This window comes from Balaenoptera borealis (genome assembly GCF_965194805.1).
Source record: "Balaenoptera borealis genome assembly, chromosome: 3".
Lineage (NCBI taxonomy): Eukaryota > Metazoa > Chordata > Mammalia > Artiodactyla > Balaenopteridae > Balaenoptera > Balaenoptera borealis.
The window spans coordinates 123,727,483-123,748,907 of NC_138866.1; the positions used below are offsets into that span (position 1 = coordinate 123,727,483).

Sequence of the window (21,425 nt, forward strand, 5' to 3'; positions counted from 1 at the left end):
CTGCCTCAGTTATTCTGCTATTGATCCCTTCTAGAGTATTTTAAATTTCATTTATTGTGTTTTTCATCGTTGCTTGGTTCCTCTTTAGTTCTTCTAGGTCCTTGTTAAATGTTTCTTGCATTTTGTCTATTCCATTTCCAAGATTTTGGATCATCTTTACTATCATTATTCTGAATTCTTTTTCAGGTAGACTGCCTATTTCCTCTTCATTTGTTAGGTCTGGTGTTTTTTTACCTTGCTCCTTCATCTGCTGTGTGTTTTTCTGTCTTCTCATTTTGCTTATCTTACTGTGTTTGGGGTCTACTTTTCACAGGCTTCAGGTTCGTAGTTCCTGTTGTTTTTGGTATCTGTCCCCAGTAGCTAAGGTAGGTTCAGTAGGTTGTGTAGGCTTCCTGGTGGAGGGGACTAGTGCCTGTGTTCTGGTGGATGAGGCTGGATCTTGTCTTTCTGGTGGGCATGTCCACGTCTGGTGGTGTGTTTTGGGGTGTCTGTGGCCTTAGTATGATTTTAGGCAGCCTCTCTGCTAATGGATGGGGCTGTGTTCCTGTCTTGCTAGTTGTTTGGCATAGGGTGTCCAGCACTGTAGCTTGCTGGTCGTTGAGTGAAGCTGGGTCTTGGTGTTGAGATGGAGATCTCTAGGAGGTTTTCGTCATTTGGTATTACGTGGAGCTGGGAGGTCTCTTGTGGACCAGTGTCCTGAAGTTGGCTCTCCCACCTCAGAGGCACAGCCCTGATGCCTGGCTGGAGCACCAAGAGCCTTTCATCCACATGGCTCAGAATAAAAGGGAGAAAAAATAGAAAGAAAGAAAGAGGATAAAATAAAATAAAGTAAGATAAAATAAAATTATTAAAATAAAAAATAAAAAGTAATTATTAAGAAAAAAAGAAAAAATATTTTTAATGAAGAAAATAAAAAAGCGGACGGACAGAACCCTAGGACAAATGGTGAAAGCACCGCTATACAGACAAAATCTCACACAGAAGCATACACATACACACTCACAAAAAGAGGAAAAGGGGAAAGAATAATATGTCTTGCTCCCAAAGTCCACCTCCTCAGTTTGGGATGATTCATTGTCTATTCAGGTATTCCACAGATGTACGTACATCAATTTGTTTGTGGAGCTTTAGTCCGCTGCTTCTGAGACTGCTGGGAGAAATTTCCCTTTCTCTTCTTTGTTCGCACAGCTCCCGGGTTTCAGCTTTGGATTTGGACCCACCTCTGCCTGTAGGTCGCCTGAGGGCGTCTGTTCTTCCCTCAGACAGGACGGGGTTAAAGGAGCAGCTGCTTCGGGGGCTCTGGCTCACTCAGGCTGGGGGGAGGGAAGGGTACAGATGCAGGGCGAGCCTGCGGTGGCAGAGGCCGGCGTGACGTTGCAGCATCCTGAGGTGCGCCGTGCGTTCTCCCGGGGAAGTTGTCCCTGGATCATGGGACCCTGGCAGTGGCGGGCTGCACAGGCTCCGGGGAGGGGCGGTGTGGATAATGACCTGTGCTTGCACACAGGCTTCTTGGTGGCTTCAGCAGTAGCCTTATCGTTTCATGCCCGTCTCTGGGGTCCGCGCTGATAGCCATGGTCGTGCCCATCTGTGGAGCTCGTTTAAGCGGCGCTCTGAATCCCCTCTCCTCGCGCACCAGGAAACAAAGAAGCAAGAAAAAGTCTCTGCCTCTTTGGCAGCTCCAGTTCTTTTCCCGGACTCCCTCCCAGCTAGCTGTGGTATGCTAACCCCTTCAGGCTGTGTTCATGGCACCAACCCCAGTCGTCTCCCTGCAATCCAACCGAAGCCCGAGACTCAGCTCCCAGCTCCCGCCCGCCCCGGCGGGTGTGCATCCAAGCCTCTCGGGCCGGCGAGTGCTGGTCGGCACCGCTCCTCTGTGCGGGAATCTCTCCGCTTTGCCGTCCGCACCCCTGCTGGTGCGCTCTCCTCCGTGGCTCCGAAGCTTCCCCCCTCTGCCACTCGCAGTTTCCGCCTGCGAAGGGGCTTCCTAGTGTGTGGAAACCTTTCCTCCTTCACAGCTCCCTCCCACTGGTGCAGGTCCCATCCCTATTCTTTTGTCTCTGTTGTTTCTTTTCTCTTTTGCTCTACCCGGGTACGTGGGGTGTTTCTTGCCTTTTGGGAGGTCTGACGTCTTCTGCCAGCGTTCAGTGGGTGTTCTATAGGAGCAGTTCCACGTGTAGATGTATTTCTGATGTATCTGTGGAGGAAGGTGATCTCCGCGTCTTACTCTTCCGCTATCTTCTCCTCTTTCTCTGAGTTTTCTTGTAGCTCATTGAGTTTCTTCATGACAGCTGTTTTGAATTCTCTATCGATTAAATCACAATATTTCTTTTTCTTTTTTCCTTTTTTTTTTGAAGTATTGTTGACGTACAATATTATATGTTACAGGCATACAATATAGTGAGTCACAATTTTTAAAGGTTATACTCCCTTTTGTAGTTTTATAAAATATTTGCTATATTCCCTGTGTTGTACAATATATCCTTGTAGCTTATTTTATACATAATGGTTTGTACCTCCTAATCACCTACTCCTATATTTCCCCTCCACCCTTCCCTCTCCCCATTGTTAACCACTAGTTTATTCTCTATATCTGAGTCTGTTTCTTTTTTGTTATATTCACTAGTTTGTTGTATTTTTTAGATTGCACATATAAGTGATATCATACAGTATTTGTCTTTCTCTGTCTGACTTATTTCACTTAGCATAATACCCTCCAAGTCCATCCATGTTGTTGCAAATGGCAATATTTCATTCTTTTTTATGGCTGAGTAATATTCCATTGTGTGTGCACGTGCGCGTGTGTATGTGTATATATAGCATCTTCTTTATCTATTCATCTGTTGATGGACACTTAGGTTGCTTTCATATCTTGGCAATTGTAAATAACGCTGCTGTGCACCCTGGAGTGCATGTATCTTTTTGAATTAGTGTTTACATTTTTTTCCAGACATCTACCCGGGGGTGGAACTGCTGGGTCTTATGGTATTTCTATTTTTAGTTTTTTTGAGAAACCTCCATACCGTTTTCCACAGTGGCTGCACCAGTTTACATTCCCACCAACAGTGTACAAGGGTTCACTTTTTTCCATGTGTTTGCCAACATTTGTTGTGTTCTTTTTGATGATAGTCACTCTGACGTGTGAGGTGATATCTCGTTTTTTTGATTTGCATTTCCTTGCTGATTAGTGATGTTGAGTATCTTTACATCTGTGTATTGACCACTTGTAAATCCTCTTTTGAGCAATGTCTATTCAAGTCCTTTGCCCATTTTTGAATTGAGTTTTTTTTGTTGTTGAGTTTTAGGAGTTCTCTATATAGTCTGGGTATATAGACTATATAGAGGGATACATATAATCCCTTACTAGGTACATGATTTATAAATATTTTCTCCTGTTCTTTGAATTTCCTTTTTACTCTGTGGGTAATGTTTTTTGATGCACAAAAAGTTTTTAAATTTCATGATGTCCCATTTATATATTTTTTCTTTTGTTGCCTTTGTCTGTGGTGTCATACCCAATAAATCATTCCCAAATCCAATGTTATGAAAGTTTTGCCTTATGTTTTCTTCTAAGAGCTTTATAGTTTTACATCTTACATTTATGTCTTTGATCCATTTTGAGTTAATTTTAGTGTATGGTGTAAGGTAAGGGCACAATTTCATTCTTTTGCATGTGGATATCCAGTTTTCCTTGCACCATTTGTTGAAAAGTCTGTCCTTTGCCCATTGAATGGTCTTACTGCTCTTGTCAAATATCATTTGACCATATATATGAAGATTTATTTCTAGGCTCTTTATTCCATTGGTCTATATGTCTGTATTTATATCACTTACCACACTTTCTGATTATTGTAGCTTTGTAGTAGGTTTTGAAATCAAGAGGTGTTAGTCCCCCAGCTTTGTTGGTCTTTCTCAAGAATGTTTTGGGTATTTAGGGTCCTTTGAGATTCCGTATGAATTTTAGGCTGGGTTTTTGTATTTCTGCAAAACTTGGGATTTTGAGTGGGATTTCATTGAATGTGTACATTGCTTTGGGTAGTATTGGCATTTTAATAATGTTAAGTCTTCCATTATATGAAGATGGCATGTATTTCCGTTTATTTATGTCTTCTTTAATTTCTTTTAGCTATGTTTTGTAGTTTTTATTGTACAAGTTTTTCACCTTCTTGGTTAAGTTAACTCCTAAGTGTTTCATTCTTTTTGATGGTATTGCAAATGGAGTTGTTTCTGCATTTCTTTTTGTATTGTTCATTGTTAGTATATAGAAAAATGCAAATGATTTTTGTGTGTTGACTTTGTATCCTGTTACTTTGCTAAATTCATTTATTATTTTTAACAACTTTTTTTGTGGCGTCTTTAGGGTTTTCTACATAATAGATCATAACATCTGCAAACAGATAATTTTACTTCTTCCCTCCAATCTGTATGCCTTTTATTCTTTTTCTTGCCTAATTGCTCTGGCTCAAACTTCCAGTATTTTGTTGAAAAAGTGGTGAAAGAGGACATACTGGTCTTGTTCCTGTTCTTAGAGGAAAGCCTTCAGTTTTTCACCATTGAGTATGATATTTGCTGTGTATTTTTCATATAGGGATTTTACTATATTTGGGTAGCTTGCTTTTTATTCTTAGCTTGTTGAGTGTTTTTTTATCATGAAAGGGTGCTGATTTTTGTCAAATACTTTTTCTGCTTCATTTGAGATTATCATATGGGGTTTTTTTCCTTCATTTTATTGGCATAGCATATTATATTGATTGATTTTTGCATTTTGAACCGTCTTTGCATTACAGGAATAAATGTCATTTGGGCATGGTGTTTAATCCTTTTAGTATGCTGCTGAATTCTGTTTGCTAGTATTTTTTGAGGATTTTTGCATCAGTGTTCATATATTGATCTGTTGTTTTCTTTTCTTATAGGATCTCTGTGCGGGTTGGTATCAGGGTTATCTGGCCTTATAGAATGAGTTAGGAGATGTTCCCCCCATCTGCAGTTTTTTGGGAAAAGTTTACAAGGATTGGTATTAGTTCTTTAAATGTTCGGTAGAATTCACCCACGAACCCATCAGATCCAGGACTTTTCTTTGTATGGAGATTTTTATTGATTCAATTGCCTAACTAGTTAGAAGTCTCTTCAGGTATTTCTTCATGATTTAGTCTTGGTAGGTTTTGTGTTTTTTGGGAAGTTGTCCATTTCATCTGGTTTATCCAATTTGTTGACAGTTATTCATAGTACTCTCTTCTAATCTTCTTAATTTCTGTAGAATTAGTAGTAATTTGTTCCCACTTTCATTTCTGATTTTAATAATTTGAATTCTCTTTTTCAGTCCATCTAGCTAAAGGTTTATAAGTTTTGTTGGTCTTCTCAAAGAAATAACTTTTCATTTCATTGATTATTTTCTATTTTCTTATTCTTTATTTTGTTTATCTCTTCGGTAATCTTTCTTATTTATTTCTGCTAACTTTGGATTTAGTTTGTTTTTCTTTTTTAGTGTCTCAAGTTGTAAAGTTAAGTTTTTTTGAGACCTTTCATATTTTTTAGTGTAAGCATTTATAGCTATAAATATTTCCCTGAGCACTGCTTTGGCTGTATCCCATACGTTTTGATATGTTGTGTTGTCATTTTCATGTGTCTCTAAGTATTTTCTAATATCCCTTGTGAGATTTTCTTTGATCCATTTGCTGTTTGAACTTGTTTAATTTCCAAAAATTTGTAAATTTTCCAGTTTTACTTGTGTTATTGATTTCTAACTTCATCCTGTTTGTGGTTGGAGAAGTTACTTTTTATGATATCTATCTTTTAAAACCTATTGAAATTTAATTTGTGTCCTAATGTATGTTCTATCCTGGAAAATGTCTTGAGTAGGGATTCTTAGATTCATGTGTTTGAATCATTTGAAGGTACTGTGAAATTATTTTGTTCATGTATATTATTTTGGGTAGAGGACTCATAACTTTCATCAAATTCTTTATGATGATTGCTACCTGAAAAATATATACCACAAATCCTTGATTAACTTTTATTTCACTTAAACCCTACTGTGTTCACATGGATGAGAAAGGATCATGGAGGTACGATGATACAGACTTGGAAATTTAACTTCCTCCCTGAAAAGTTGGAAGGATCTGTCATAGATAGCCATCCCAAGAAAGGTTTAGTCAACTAGTCTCCTGTCAAGATGATGAGGTTCATTAGAAAGGCCTCTGCTGTTGTCTTCTCCATTATTCTCACCAGGCCTCATTCAGCAGGGCTAGTAATTTGGTCACAATTCTTGATTGTGGCAACAGGTTAGTCTTCTAGATTATGTCTCTTCTAACCATGCTTACGACTTCAGCCTATCTGGATACTGCTTCATCTTGCATCCTATTTGCTTGATCTAATCCCCTCTATGAACCCTGTCAAAGTTTTTGCTCAGTACCTATTGCCTGGTATTCTGATCTTGTCTTCCAGTAGCTGGCTTCAGCTCCTATTAACCTGCTCTGCTGTATCTATCTCAGACTTAAGTCCCTTTTTGGAATGACTCCTGTTGCAATTAAATTAGCAGACACCTCCTGTCTTTCCATGATTCCCATGAAAAACTAAATATATTGAAATATATAAAGTAGGATAGCTGAATAGAACAGGACAAAAAGATTAAAAACAAACATTGAATCTATAACATATACTGAGTAACAATGAAATTCTGTTGTTTGGGTGAAGACTGTTTAGCAGGAATTTACTGGTGCCCTGGGGGCGAATCAAGGAGTTTGTTCTTGGGGAGCAGAGAGAGAAATCTTTAGGAAATGGATTTTCATAAAGGGTTGTACCCCAGGAAATCCTGCCCAGTGTTCTTAGGCAAGAGGCTTCTTGTTTTCTGCTTCAGAAGAGGATGAAACAAACATTTAGGTGAGATATAGCTGCAGTATGATGTAGTTGTACTACATGCATCCCTCTTTTGCTCACATTTTTTAAGTATTTAATAGAGGCATAGTCATGTAAGTGATTCTTGCAAAGGTAATTCATGAAGATGTGCTGCCACTGAGCTTGCATTACAAAGCCTATTGATAATAATGATAACAACATAAGAAATAATAAGCTCTCATACAGCTTATCTTTGCAGTCCTCTTTGTTGTTATATACACTAACATCTCAGGTGAACATTCTCTTAAACTATTCTTTAATTTTAGTTGGAAAGCTGTAATGATTGATTATGGGATTAGGGCGTTTATGTTGGTTTGCTATTTATTTAATTAGGTTTACTATTCATTTAATTTAATAGTGAAAATATGAGCTAAGTAGCATAACTTATAAATATATAAGTTTACTTATAAATATATCAATTATCCTCCAGTAAAACAATAAATTGAACAGTTGGAGGAGTTTGCAGCTGTAATTGTTCCTAGTCATGTACAAGTAAGACAGATTTTTCTAGTAATACATTTGTTTAAAGATTCAGTTGTCTTTTATGGCTTTCTTCCCCAATGAGTATTTACACTGAACTTTAATATTGATCTGTTTCTTGTGTAAAAGTGTTTGGTGGTTTGTGTTTTTAATGAAATTGGAAGCATCTTTAATGAAGACTGTGTCATCTTCTATTTTTGTTTCTGTCACACTCCTGGGTATGTAACAGTAAAAACATAATAAATGGGTCTTAAATCTAGTTTGTGGTACTCTAGTAAAAATTTATGGGAACCCCCCAAATAAGATAAGCACTTCTAGAACCTTTTCTTGGTTTTTACTTCTAAATATAAGGTTTTTATAAAATGTATCATCTTTATTATTATTTAGCTCAAGCTGCATGATTCTTCAAGACGTATTTTTGTTTTAAAATTATTTGCTTCAGACAGAAATTTTTTGATAGTTATAGGATTAAAAAAAAGTTTAAAAAATCTTATACTTAGTTTAATAACCACACTAATACCCTGTAATTCAGCTCTATTTACAATAGAGTAAAACTCTGTGTAAGATTTATCATGAAATTTTTAAAGAGAGTTGTGTCCTTGAAGTATCAAAAAGATGAATTTATAAGGATCCTGGGATATATAGAAGTTTCCATAAAAGGTACAGTTTTTGTTTACTATTTATTTGTTTATTTTAATTATTTATTTATTTATTTATTTTGGCTGTGTTGGGTCTTCGTTTCTGTGCGAGGGCTTTCTCCAGTTGTGGCAAGCGGGGGCCACTCTTCATCACGGTGCGCGGGTCTTTCATTGTCGTGGCCTCTCTTGTTGCGGGGCACAGGCTCCAGACGCGCAGGCTCAGTAATTGTGGCTCACGGGCCCAGTTGGTCCGCAGCATGTGGGATCTTCCCAGACCAGGGCTCGAACCCGTGTCCCCTGCATTGGCAGGCAGATTCTCAACCACTGCGCCACCAGGGAAGCCCCTTGTTTACTATTTATAATTAGAAAGTATTTTTCATGTAAAACTTCACAATAAAAAATAGAGAAATATAAACAGACATATTAAAATGTAGCTTTGTCAGAAAAAAGAATGAAAAATGTGCATCTGATTGGTATTAGAAATCAGAATGGAGCAGAATGTGAAAAAGAATCATAAATCATGATATCTGAATATAATCTTAGATATCATATCATCCAGCCCTCTTATTTTACCAATAGGAAACTGTAAAACAAAGTACATGCTTGACATTACATAATGAATTAGCAGAAGAGTTAAAGACTAGAACTCAAGTGGACTTGTCTTTCATTAAACGAATATTAGGTATTTATTGTAATATTTACTGTTTTGGGTGCTATTCATGAACCTGAAAAAGTTATAAAAAAAGTTTTAGATCAAACATATCATATTGATCTGAACATCAAAGTTTTTCATTTTTGTTCATTTAAAGACTTCCTTTAAGGAAGGAATATCCCTGTTGTTCCTGCTGTGGATATTATCCTGTGTTATTTACATTTTTTATTGAGGGATTCTGTATTTTTAATTTTTTCAAAAAAATTTTTAATAGATCTTTATTGGAGTATAATTGCTTCACAATACTGTTAGTTTCTGTTGTACAACAAAGTGAACTCAGCCATATGCATACACATATCCCCTCCCTCTTGAGCCTTCCTGCCACCCTCCCTATCACAAGTCTCTAGGTCATCGCAAAGCACTGAGCTGATCTCCCTGTGCTATGCTGCTGCTTCCCACTAGCTAACTATTTCACATTTGGTAGTGTATGTATGTCAGTGCTACTCTCACTTTGACCCAGCTCCCCCCTCCCCTCCCCGTGTCCTAGAGCCCATTCTCTATATCTACGTCTTTATTCCTGCCTGGCCACTAGGTTCCTCAGTACCATTTTTTTTCTTTTTTCTTTTTAGATTCCATATATATGTGTTAGCATACAGTATTTGTTTTTCTCTTTCTGACTTACTTCACTCTGTATGACAGACTCTAGGTCCATCCACCTCACTACAAATAATTCAATTTCATTTCTTTTTATGGCTGAGTAATACTTCACTGTATATATGTGCCACATCTTCTTTATCCATTCATCTGTCACTGGACACTTAGGTTGCTTCCATGTCCTGGCTGTTGTAAATAGAGCTGCAGTGAACATTGTGGTACATGTCTCTTTTTGAATTATGGTTTTCTCAGGGTATATACCCAGTAGTGGGATTGCTGGGTCATAGGGTAGTTCTATTTTTAGTTTTTTAAGGAACCTCCATACGGTTCTCCATAGTGGCTGTATCAATTTGCATTCGTACCAACAGTGCAGGAGGGTTCCCTTTTCTCCGCACCCTCTCTGGCATTTATTGTTTGTAGATTTTTTTGATGATGGCCATTCTGACCCATGTGAGGTGATACCTCATTGTAGTTTTGATTTGCGCTTCTCTAATGATTAGTGATGTTGAGCATCATTTCATGTGTTTGTTGGCAATCTTTATATCTTCTTTGGAGAAATGTCTGTTTAGGTCTTCTGCCCAATTTTGGATTGGGTTGTTTGGTTTTCTGATATTGAGCCACATGAGCTGCTTGTATATTTTGGAGATTAAGCCTTTTTCAGTTACTTCATTTGCAAATATTTTCTCCCATTCTGAGGGTTGTTTTTTCATCTTGTTTATGGTTTCCTTTGCTGTGCAAAAGCTTTGAAGTTTCATTAGGTCCCATTTGTTTATTTTTGTTTTTATTTCCATTTCTCTAGGAGGTGGGTCAAAAAGGATCTTGCTGTGGTTTATGTCATAGAGTGTTCTGCCTGTGTCTTCCTCTAAGAGTTTTATAGTGTCTGGCCTTACATTTAGGTCTTTAATCTGTTTTGAGTTTATTTTTGTATACAGTGTTAGGGAGTGTTCTAATTTCATTCTTTTACATGTAGCTGTCCAGTTTTCCCAGCACCACTTATTGAAGGGGCTGTCTTTTCTCCATTGTATATTCTTGCTTCCTTTATCAAAAATAAGGTGACCATAGGTGTGTGGGTTTATCTCTGGGCTTTCTATCCTGTTCCATTGATCTATGTTTCTGTTTTTGTGCCAGTACCATACTGTTTTGATTACTGTAGCTTTGTACTATAGTCCGAAGTAAGGGAGCCTTTTTCCTTCAGCTCTGTTTTTCTTTCTCAAGATTGCTTTGGCTATTCGGGGTCTTTTGTCTTTCCGTACAAATTGTGAAATTTTTTGTTCTAGTTCTGTGAAAAATGCCATTGGTAGTTTGATAGGAATTGCATTGAATCTTAGATTACTTTGGGTAGTATAGTCATTTTCACAACATTGATTCTTCCAATCCAAGAACATGGTATACTTCTCCATCTTTTTATGTCATCTTTGATTCCTTTCATCAGTGTTTTATAGTTTTATGAGTACACATCTTCCGCCTTCTTAGGCAGGTTTATTCCTAGATATTTTATTCTTTTTGTTGCAGTGGTGAATGGGATTGTTTCCTTAATTTCTCTTTCTAATTTTTTGTTGTTAGTGTGTAAGAATGCCAAAGATTTTTGTGCATTAATTTTGTATCCTGCAACCTTACCAAATTCATTATTTAGTTCTAGTAGTTTTCTGCTTGCATCTTTAGGATTTTCTATGTATAGTCTGATGTCATCTGCAAACAGTGACAGTTTTACTTATTCTTTCCAATTTGTATTCCTTTTATTTCTTTTTCTTCTCTGCTGTGGCTAGGACTTCCAGAACTATGTTGAATAAGAGTGGTGAGAGTGGACATCCTTGTTTTCTTCCTGATCTTAGTGGAAATGCTTTCACTTTTTCACCAGTGAGTGTGATGCTTGCTGTGGGTTTGTCATATATGTCCTTTATTTTGCTGAGGTAGGTTCCCTCTGTATTCATTTTTCTGGGGAGTTTTTATCATAAATGAGTGTTGAATTTTGTCAAAAGCTTTTTCTCTGTCTGTTGAGATCATATGGTTTTTTTTTTAATTAATTAATTTATTTATTTATGGCTGTGTTAGGTCTTCATTTCTGTGCGACGGCTTTCTCTAGTTGTGGCAAGCGGGGGCCACTCCTCATCGCGGTGCGCGGGCCTCTCACTATCGCGGCCTCTCTTATTGCGGAGCACAGGCTCCAGATGCGCAGGCTCAGCAATTGCGGCTCACGGGCCCAGCTGCTCCGTGGCATGTGGGATCTTCCCAGACCAGGGCTCGAACCCGTGTCCCCTGCATTGGCAGGCAGACTCTCAACCACTGCGCCACCAGGGAAGCCCCCGATCATATGGTTTTTATTCCTTAATTTGTTAATCTGGTGTATCACATTTATTGATTTGTGTATACTGAAGAATCCTTGCATCCCTGAGAGAAATCCCACTTGGTCATGGTGCATGATCCTTTTAATATGTTGTTTGATTCTGTTTGCTAGTATTTTGTTCAGGATTTTTGAATCTATGTTCATCAATGATATTGGTCTATAATTTTTTTGTGTGATATCTTTTTCTGGTTTTGGTATCAGGGTGATGGTGGCTTCGTAGAATGATTTTGGGAGTGTTCCTCCCTCTGCAATTTTTTGGAAGAGTTTGAGAAGGATCGGTGTTGGCTCTTCTTTAAATGTTTGGTAGAATTCGCCTGTGAAGACATCTGGTCCTGGACTTTTGTTTGTTGGAAGATTTTTAATTACAGTTTCAATTGCATTACTTGTGATAGGTCTGTTTATATTTTCTAATTCTTCTAGGTTCAGTCTTGGAAAATTGTACCTTTCCGAGAATTTGTCCATTTCTTCGTGGTTGTCCAGTTTATTGGCATATAGTTGTTTGTAGTAGTCTCTTATAATTCTTTCTATTTCTGTGGTGTCAGTTGTGATTTCTCCTTTTTCATTTCTAATTTTATTGATTTGGGTACTCTCCTTTTTTTCTTGATGAGTCTGGCTAAGGGTTTATCAATTTTGTATATCTTCTCAAAGAACCAGCTTTTAGTTTTATTGATCTTTGCTATTGTTTTCTTTGTTTCTATTTTATTTATTTCTGCTCTGATCTTTATGATTTCTTTCCTGCTACTGACTTTGGCTTTTCTTTGTTCTTCTTTCTTTAGTTGCTTTAGGTGTAGGGTTAGATTGTTTATTTGAGATTTTTCTTGTTTCTTGAAGTGAGATTGAATTTTTATAAACTTCCCTTAGAACTGCTTTTGCCGTGTCCCATAGTTTTTCTGTCGTGTTTTCATTTTCGTTTGTTTCTATGTATTTTTTTAATTTCTTCTTGGGTTTCTTCAGTTATCTCTTGGTTATTTAGTAGCACACTGTTTAGCCTCCATGTATTTGTGGTTTTTACAGGGTTTTTTTGTTTTGTTTTTACTGTTTTTTTCTTGTAATTGAATTTTACTGTTAATTTTGCATGATGGAAATTTACCAGGTAATGACTGCAATATAGAACATATTTCTTCCTGATGTCCAGATCACAAGGTGTAGCAGCAAAGGTTATATTTCTGTCATACCATTCCTCAGGATTTTTAAAAGTATTTGAGATTTGTTTGCTGGGAGAAAGGAGAGTCAGTTTATGTCTTTGGAAGAAGTTTTGCTCTTCTCTGCATGGTGACTTAGTGGAGGTTAAAATTTTAGAAAAACGTCATGTTATTTTTCTCTTAGGATGTGAGTTGCAGTATTACAAATATATGTGGCTTGAGGGAGAAAAGTCTTTTCTCCCTTTCAGGTTCATGAATAGCACTTATGAATTTTGAATATGTGTTAACATTAGTTTTTACTTATGCTGATATTCATAGAAGGAGAGATACAGGCTGCAGGATTCTGGTAGAGTTTTTACATGTGATATTTGTGCTGTCCTCTGCAATGAAAGTAGTAGATTTCATGGAATAGTAGTTATTTTAGTGTTTCCTCTACTCTAGTTGCATGACTTCAGAAAAAATCACCAAACCTTTTCCTACCTTTGTGTTCGTAAATGAAGAGTTTGGCTAGATGACGCCTGAGGGCCTTCAGCCTGAATGTAAACATTTAGTTTTGTATTGGGAGAATATTCCAGGCATAAGAAATTCATTAAGCAGTTGTTTAGAGGTAACCATGAAGGTATCAGTGGGGAATTTGAACTTGAGTATGTTGATTTTGTGCATTATAACACTTTTATTTGAGCATCTTTGTCTGCTCATTTTTAGTTGCTATAGGTCTCTCAGTTTTCATAGTGGGAAGTTACGTAAGAGAAAAGCATCTATTCAAGCCAGCTTGCAAATGAGTTGAGATAAAAATTAGCCACTGCAGCAAAATATTTTTTTATCACTACCCAGGCAACTGTAAATTTTATTTATCCAAAAGGATCCTAGTAAGGATTAAATTATAGGAGAATGGTTTCCATTAGCAGATTTTCATTTACAGGCTCTCATTTGTTGAACATATAATGTATTCTTTTTCCAGGTTGCTTATACTGAAAATTAAGGGGAGATATTTGAAAGAAGTGAATGATAAAGAATGAACATGACCGTGAATGTTGTAATTAGTCAGTTTTGTTAGTGGTTTACTTGCCATTTTGCTTTCAGATGATTTCCCTTTTGAACTATTTATTTCATTAGTAGTTTTTAAAAATTAGATTAGCTGTTTTTAAAAAATAATGCTTTTTAAAACTTGTTACACTTTTTGTAAAGCTCTTTCTTTCATAAATTCCCTTTATCACTGACTTCTCATGTGATGGTTTTTTCTACTTCTTCATCATCACCGAGGTACACCACTGTGCTCATTCCTGCAGCTGAATTGGAGGGCTGTATTGATGTCCTGGGCCCAAGGGTCTGCACTAGTATTGTGTGTCAGGAGGACAAAGGGATGGCGCCAACCATCCTGCTCTGTGTGCCAGTAACTAGAATTAGTTACAAACCAATCGAATCTGTTGCAGCCAATTGGTAAACTAATTGGTAATTTTAGCTGTACATCTATATGTAGTTATCTGAATGCCTATAACATTACTTTCAGAGCCACTTTTGTTCTGTTTCATCTTGCTTGACAAAATGGCCTTCATAGCTGTAAGGAGGAAGATGTGCATCAGTGACTGTGAGGCTGCTCCAGCTGCTTGTCTTGTTTGTATTCCCTTGTTCGTAAAACATGACTCAGATTACAGCTGCACGGTACCACTCTGATCATTTCTGATAACGTTGAGCTAAACATTCCTTAAAATAGGTTGTTTAAGCCACCAAATGTACTTTCTCTGTGCCAACTTGTATTAGAAGTATAGCTGCTTATATTCTTACCTTTTAGAGGGTTTTTTCTTCTTCTTCTTCTTCTTTTTTTTTTTTTAGCAAAAAGGGAAATCAGTAGAAAACTTCTAAAATAAATTATCCTGAATTAAAACTTTCTGTGCCCTAAAGTAGGTCCTTTAAGTTGAATGAATTTAATTAAAGAATTTGAATCTGTTAGTAGAATTGAGAAAAGGAAGCCAACTAAATTTAAAAATTTTTCCTTTTCCTGATTGTAAGACTTTTATTACCAGTGATTTGGCACTAAAGATTACCTTTGAAAGAAAATAAACAATACTTCTTTGTTCAGAAGAGTCTTTTAAAGTAGAATATAACTTTTATGACTGAAGTGAGGTTGGTACTATATTTCATTTATGAATAATTAGGCATATATTTATTATTAGTCTTGGGCCTGGTTTCCAAAGTGTACCTATATTAAAAAAAAATTTGTAAGTGAAAAGCGTTTTTGAGGTCTTTGAGGGTCACTGACACTAAAACATCATTCTAAGATTTTGTTATAGAAAAGTAATGTATTTATAAAACCTAAGCATTTTTATAGCTGGTTAGCATTTTCTGATAGTCATCTTCTGGGAGTATTGGAAAGTTGGCTTTTGTAGTAAAGTGAGACTGGTATGTCTTTATAGTCTTTATAGTAAGATGAGAATGGTGTGATACTAGTGAAGTGAATACACTTTGAAGTTCTTTGTCTTATGCATTTAAATGACAACTTTGGCCAATTAAGCAATATCTACACATAGTTACACTTGAAATCAATTCCTGTTTCTGAGCAATGGAGTGGATCTTAGTGGCCTGTGCTTTTAACTCTTGTGTAAAATTTTCATTGTCATTCATATGCAAAACTAGTCTGTGCTAAGAAAAAGTCTTTGCGAGATGTGTAGAATGTAGTGTCACAGTAATGTTATTTTGGATTATCTAAAGAAGAAAATTAGGGACTTCCCTGGTGGCCACAGGGGTTAAGAATCTGCCTGCAAATGCAGGGGACACGGGTTCAATCCCTGGTCCAGGAAGATCTCACATGCTGCAGAGCAACTAAACCCTTGCACCACAACTACTGAGCCTGTGCTCTAGCACCTGTGAGCCACAGCTACTGAGCCCACGTGCCACAACTACTGAAGCCGCGCACCTACAGCCCATGCTCTACAACAAGAGAATCCACCTCAGTGAGCAACCTGCGTACCGCAATGAAGAGTAGCCGCCGCTCACCACCACTAGAGAAAAGCCCGTGCTCAGCAACAAAGACCCAACGCAGACAAAAATAAATAAATAAACAAACAAATAAATAAATAAAAATAAAGAAGAAAATTAGAGTGCAGCAATGGTAATTATCATGAGTATGTACAGTGGAGCACAGATGATCTGTTTATACTAGACAAGCTGATTTAGAAATGATTCCCTGTGAAATCCAGTCAATTTAAAATTGATTTTGCCATTGGAAGCTCACTGCCAGTGCAAATGCTGTATTTGATAAACAGAATGCAAGTAGCCCATCATATTATTGAAAACTGGTTTTAAATCATGCATAATTGCCTGTGATATATTTAGCTTTGAGTCAGTTGCATAAGAAATGCTGGTAAAATTCTAAACATTTACTTTTCCAAATTTATTTGTTTTTAAACTGATGGTTTCACATATATGGTAGTAGAATTTAAGATTGAGTATTTAGAAGGGACTAACTATTATTATTTTTTTGAATTTTCACATAAGAAACTTTCAGTTTAGTAGTAAATGTAAAAAGTGTTAATAAAGAACACTGGAAGAAACATGCCCTTGATAATGGATTTTGCTAATAATTTTTTTCATTTCTATCTTATCTTCCTTTTATTTTTCTTGCTGCTGGTGTAGGAAGTCTTGGAGATATGACTTAGCAGAAAGAACAGTGGGCCAGGGGTCAGTAGGGTATGATTCTGTGCCATCACATCCAGATCGCTAAACGTCAGTGTTATCTTGAAAATGAAGTGGCTGACTATAGACAGTGTGACTTCATCACTCATCAGATAATTCTGTGGGATTTGCTAGTTATTTAATATCTTTTGCAGCTAATAGTTTTACTTATTAACCCAATTCTTTAGAATAAAATTATCTTTTTAAAAATTTTTTATTTATTTTTATTTAATTTATTTTTTTACATCTTTATTAGAGTATAATTGCTTTACAATGTTGTGTTAGTTTCTGCTGTATAACAAAATTAATCAGCTATATGTATACATATATCCCCATGTCCCCTCCCTCTTGCGCCTCCCTCCCACCATCCCTGTCCCACCTGTCTAAGTTGTCACATAGTACCAAGCTGATTTCCCTGTGCTATGCAGCTGCTTCCCACTAGCTATCTATTTTACATTTGGTAGTGTATATATGTCATTGCTACTCTCTCACTTCATCCCACCATACCCTTCCCACCCCGCCCCCTTGTCCTGAGGTCCTAGAGTAAAACTTTCCAAACAAGATTGGAGAGGATAGAAATTTGCTTTAAGAGAGATTGTAAATTATAATTCATTCTGTCAGAAAGTACCACTGATAAATGTTACATTGGGTATCTGAGGGAATAATCTGTTTAATTCACTCAGCCTAAAGAGCAGCATTTGCTGGCATGCTATCAGTGTTTTAAAGCATAGAATACATCTCTCCTGTAGTTTGAGTTTCATAGATTCAGTATTTTGGCACATAATGGGTTCCTAACAAATTTGCATTTGGTGAGTAAATCATAGAATCTTAGAACTGTAAGTAAAGTTGTCTAATCCACCTACCGATTACACAGTTACCCTTGACCATATTTCCTTGGGTAACTAATTCTCTTTTGAGACAGCTCTGCCAGGGGAAAATCTGTAATTTTCACCAAGCATTCTTTGTTCTATAAATTATATTCATACGGAAATAATATCCCTTTATGACAAGCTCTCTTACATGTGAAGGTATCTATCATACCATCCCTTTAGCCTTTTTAAATCTAGTTATCCAGTTCTTACTATAGTTCCTACTATGACGTGATGTTAAAGTTTTCCTTATTATCACACTTATTTTACTGTGTTCTGCTTTACCTATCTAGCCTCCTTAAATTGTGCTTACAATGGCTTATCAGTCGGGCTCTTGGTAGCTAGCAACAGAAATAGACTCTAGCTGGTTTAAGTAGAAAAAATAATTTATTGGGAGGATATTGGATAGTTCACAGATTTGTCACTAGAACCGATGAATCAGGGTTAGAAAGGCAGAAACCAAGGGAGGTTTTGCAGAGAAACATCTGGCTAGGTTGTATTGCTGTTTTTTAATAACACCATTACCTCTTCATCTTTGCCTTACTAGCTTGAGATTCAAAGTCCCAGGCAAGTGAATCTGATTGGTTAAGTCCCAATCATATTTCTGTGCCTTACTGCCAAGTAGTAGGGAGGAGGAGGAGGATCTTCTCCTTTTACATCTGTGCAAGAACCCAATTCCCCAAACTGGAAAGGGAGTGAAAATTCTGGTTAGCAATAAAAAATGTTTAATACAAATGGAAATCCCACAGAGGAAGTGGTCTCATTTTACCTTGTGCTGGTGAGACCCACAGCCTTTTCATAGTTGCTGTTATCCTTGTATTATTGAAGTGTGAGGCCATGTTCACTTTTTCCTCTTGCTCAGCAAACTATTTACTCAACTTGAGTTTAGTGTCAAATAAAATTCCAGTCTTTTTATATATGTCATGTGTTGTTAAGACCAACCTCCCCCCAATCTTTTACTTGTACAGTTAGTTACTAGGTCAAAGGGTAGAATCAGAAATTTATCATTTGAAAATCTCATCTTTTTAGATTTGCCAAGTTACTGTAGCCTGTCTAGAGCAGTGCCGCCCAATAGAAATATAATGTGAGCCACATATGTACTTTTAAACTTTCTATTTGTTACATTAAAAAGGCAAAAAGAAACATATGGAAATAATTTAAATAATATTTTAAATTTAACCCAATACATCAAAATTATTTCAACATGTAATCAGTATGACCATTATTACTATTTTTTAGTATGAACATTAAGATATTTTACATTCCTTTACTTTTGGTCCAAGTCTAAGTTCAGATGAGCTACTTTTCATGTACTTAATAGCCACATGTGGCAAGTGATTACCATATTGAGCAGTGCAGATTTATATATTTTTCGAATTCTGTTGTCTACCATAGATTTATTTCACCTGTAAATTGGATGAGCATACCCTGTATTCCTTTATGAAAATCACTGGTAAAAATGTTTGGGTAGAGGGGCTTTCACTTCTACTAGAGATGGAATAGAAAATTCAGGTCAACTCTCTCTCTGAGGACTGGAAGAGCTAGGTGGTAAATAACAAATCTACAGACAGCTTAGGAGAGGGAAGAATTCTTAAGCAGGGGAGAATTATAAGGGCATGATCCAGGAAAAGATAGAAATCCTTAGTGGGAAGCCTCAGCAAAACACTTCTGAATAATCCATTGGTCAAAGAAGAAGTTACAATAGAAATTAGAAAATATTTTGAACTGAATGATAACAAAAACAATATATGTGAGATGGAGCCTAAGTCCTGCTTAAAGGAAACTTTATAGTGCTAAAATGCATATAATTGAAATGAAATAAAGGCTAAAAGCCAATGATCTTAGTATCCAGCTCAAGAAGTTAGGGGGAAAAAAGTAAACTATACATATATGTGTGTGTGTTTATAAAAATATATATATATATATATATATTTCTGTTGTCTACTGGGAGCACCTTGAAGCGTTGACACACCAGTACCAGTGAGCACATTAAACACCTAATCTTGGTCAAGATACCATTCTCCAGTAAGAGGAACTAGAGCTTCTTAGAGGAATGGCTGGTTCCAGGGCAGGGGCAGGGAAAATACAAGATGAGCCTGAAAATTCTTTTTGTGACAGAAAGCTAGGGAATGCTCTGACATAATGGGGACATGTCAGAAATACATAGGAGCCAGCATTAAGGGCTTCCGATTGGCCAAATCTGGGACAATTTGAGCATCAAAACAAATATAGTAATGGATCATTCAATAATGTCGGAATTGATGAATCCATACTGTTATGAATAAGTAAATGAATAAATAGGCAAATGAGGGAGAAGGGACAGCACCTTTCCTAAAATAGAATGCTAAGTAGTAAATGTAGAAGGAATGATGGAATTAGAAAATCATCATTTAGCAACTATTATAATAACTTATTCAGGCAAGAATCACCAATGGATCTTAAATTGGGTGAAATTTTGTTGAAGAACAGGATATTTATATAGTCACAAAATATCTCTCTATAAAATATTAATTAATTACAAAGAAAAATAGGAAGTTTAAGTGGGGGAGTTGGTAGGTACCACTTAATCAAATCATCAAGGTTATTATCACCAGTAATAGGACATATATATAGCAGGTGTCTTTTTATTTATTCATTTATTTATTTATGGCTGTGTTGGGTCTTCGTTGCTGTGCGTGGGCTTTTCTCTAGTTGTGGCGAACGGGGGCTACTCTTCGTTGTGATGTGCAGGCTTCTCATTGCGGTGGCTTCTCTTGTTGTGGAGCACGGGCTCTAGGCACAGGGGCTTCAGTAGTTGTGGCTCGTGGGTTCTAGAACACAGGCTCAGTAGTTGTGGCATACAGGCTTAGTTGGTCCGTGGCATGTGGGATCTTCCCGGACCAGGGCTTGAACCCGTGTCCCCTGCATTGGCAGGCGGATTCTTAACCACTGTGCCACCAGGGAAGCCCCAGGTGCCTTTTAAAATAATACACTAAGACCACAACATCAGTAATGTGGTATTCCTGATAATTTAATTTGACCTTAAGTTGATTGACATATTATGAAATAACTGGCCTGTATTCTTTATGAATATGAGTCATGAAAGACTGAGGAAGAACTGTAACAGAACTAAGGGGACAGTACAGTTAAATACAATGCCTGATCCTCGACTGGATCCTGGATTAGATTATTTTTTTCTCTAACGTACAGTAGTGGGACAGTTGGTAAAATTTGAGTGGTTTGGAGGACCCACACTTCCTGAATTCAAAACTTATTTCAAAGTTATAATAATCAAAGCAGTAAGTTACCAGAACAATGATAGACATATAGATCAATAGAATAACATTGAGAGCCTAGAAATAAATCCACACATCTATGGCCACTGTGTTTTGACAGGGGTGCCAAGACTATTTCATGGGGAAAGAATAGTATCTTCAACACCTGGTGCTGGGACAACTAGACATCCACACGCAAAAAATGAATTTGGATCCCTACCCTACACCATGTGCAAAAATTAACTGAAAATGGAGCAAAGACCTAAATGTAAGAGATAAAACTATAAAACTATTTGAAGAAAACATAGGTGTAAATCTTTGTAACCTTGGACTGGGCAATAGTTTCTTAGATATGATACCCAAAGCACAAATAATTAAATAAAAAATATATAAATTGAACTTCAACAAAAGTAAAAACTTACGTGTGTTATAGGACACTATTAAGTCAACACTGTTAAGTCAAAAGACAACTCACAGAATGAGAGAAGATATTTTCAAACCGTATGTCTGATAACAATCTAATATACAGAATATATGAAGAACTCCTACATTCCAACAATAAAAGGGACAAATGGCCCAGTTAAAAAATGGGCAAAGAATTTAAATAGGAGAGACCTTCAAGATGGCAGAAGAGTGAGACGTGGAGGTCACCTTCGTCCCCACACATACATCAGAAATACATCTACATGTGGAACAACTCCTACAGAACACCTACTGAATACTGGCAGAAGACCTCAGACTTCCCAAAAGGCAAGAAACTCCCCACATACCTGGGTAGGGCAAAAGAAAAAAGAAAAAGCAGACAAAAGAGTAGGGATGGGGCCTGCAC

At 36.8% G+C, this 21,425-nt stretch overlaps 1 protein-coding gene and 1 long non-coding RNA gene across 9 annotated transcripts in view; one reads left to right on the forward strand and one right to left on the reverse strand.

The window, feature by feature from the left end:
- SCAPER (S-phase cyclin A associated protein in the ER) overlaps positions 1-21,425 on the forward strand; it is a 487,034-nt gene that overhangs the window by 82,091 nt on the left and 383,518 nt on the right. The window lies entirely within an intron of this gene.
- LOC309626410 overlaps positions 2,624-21,425 on the reverse strand; it is a 42,400-nt gene continuing 23,598 nt past the window's right edge. Inside the window, exon 2 of the long non-coding RNA XR_014243170.1 lies at positions 2,624-10,450. This is a non-coding gene — a long non-coding RNA (uncharacterized lncRNA). The remainder of the gene's footprint in view (positions 10,451-21,425) is intronic.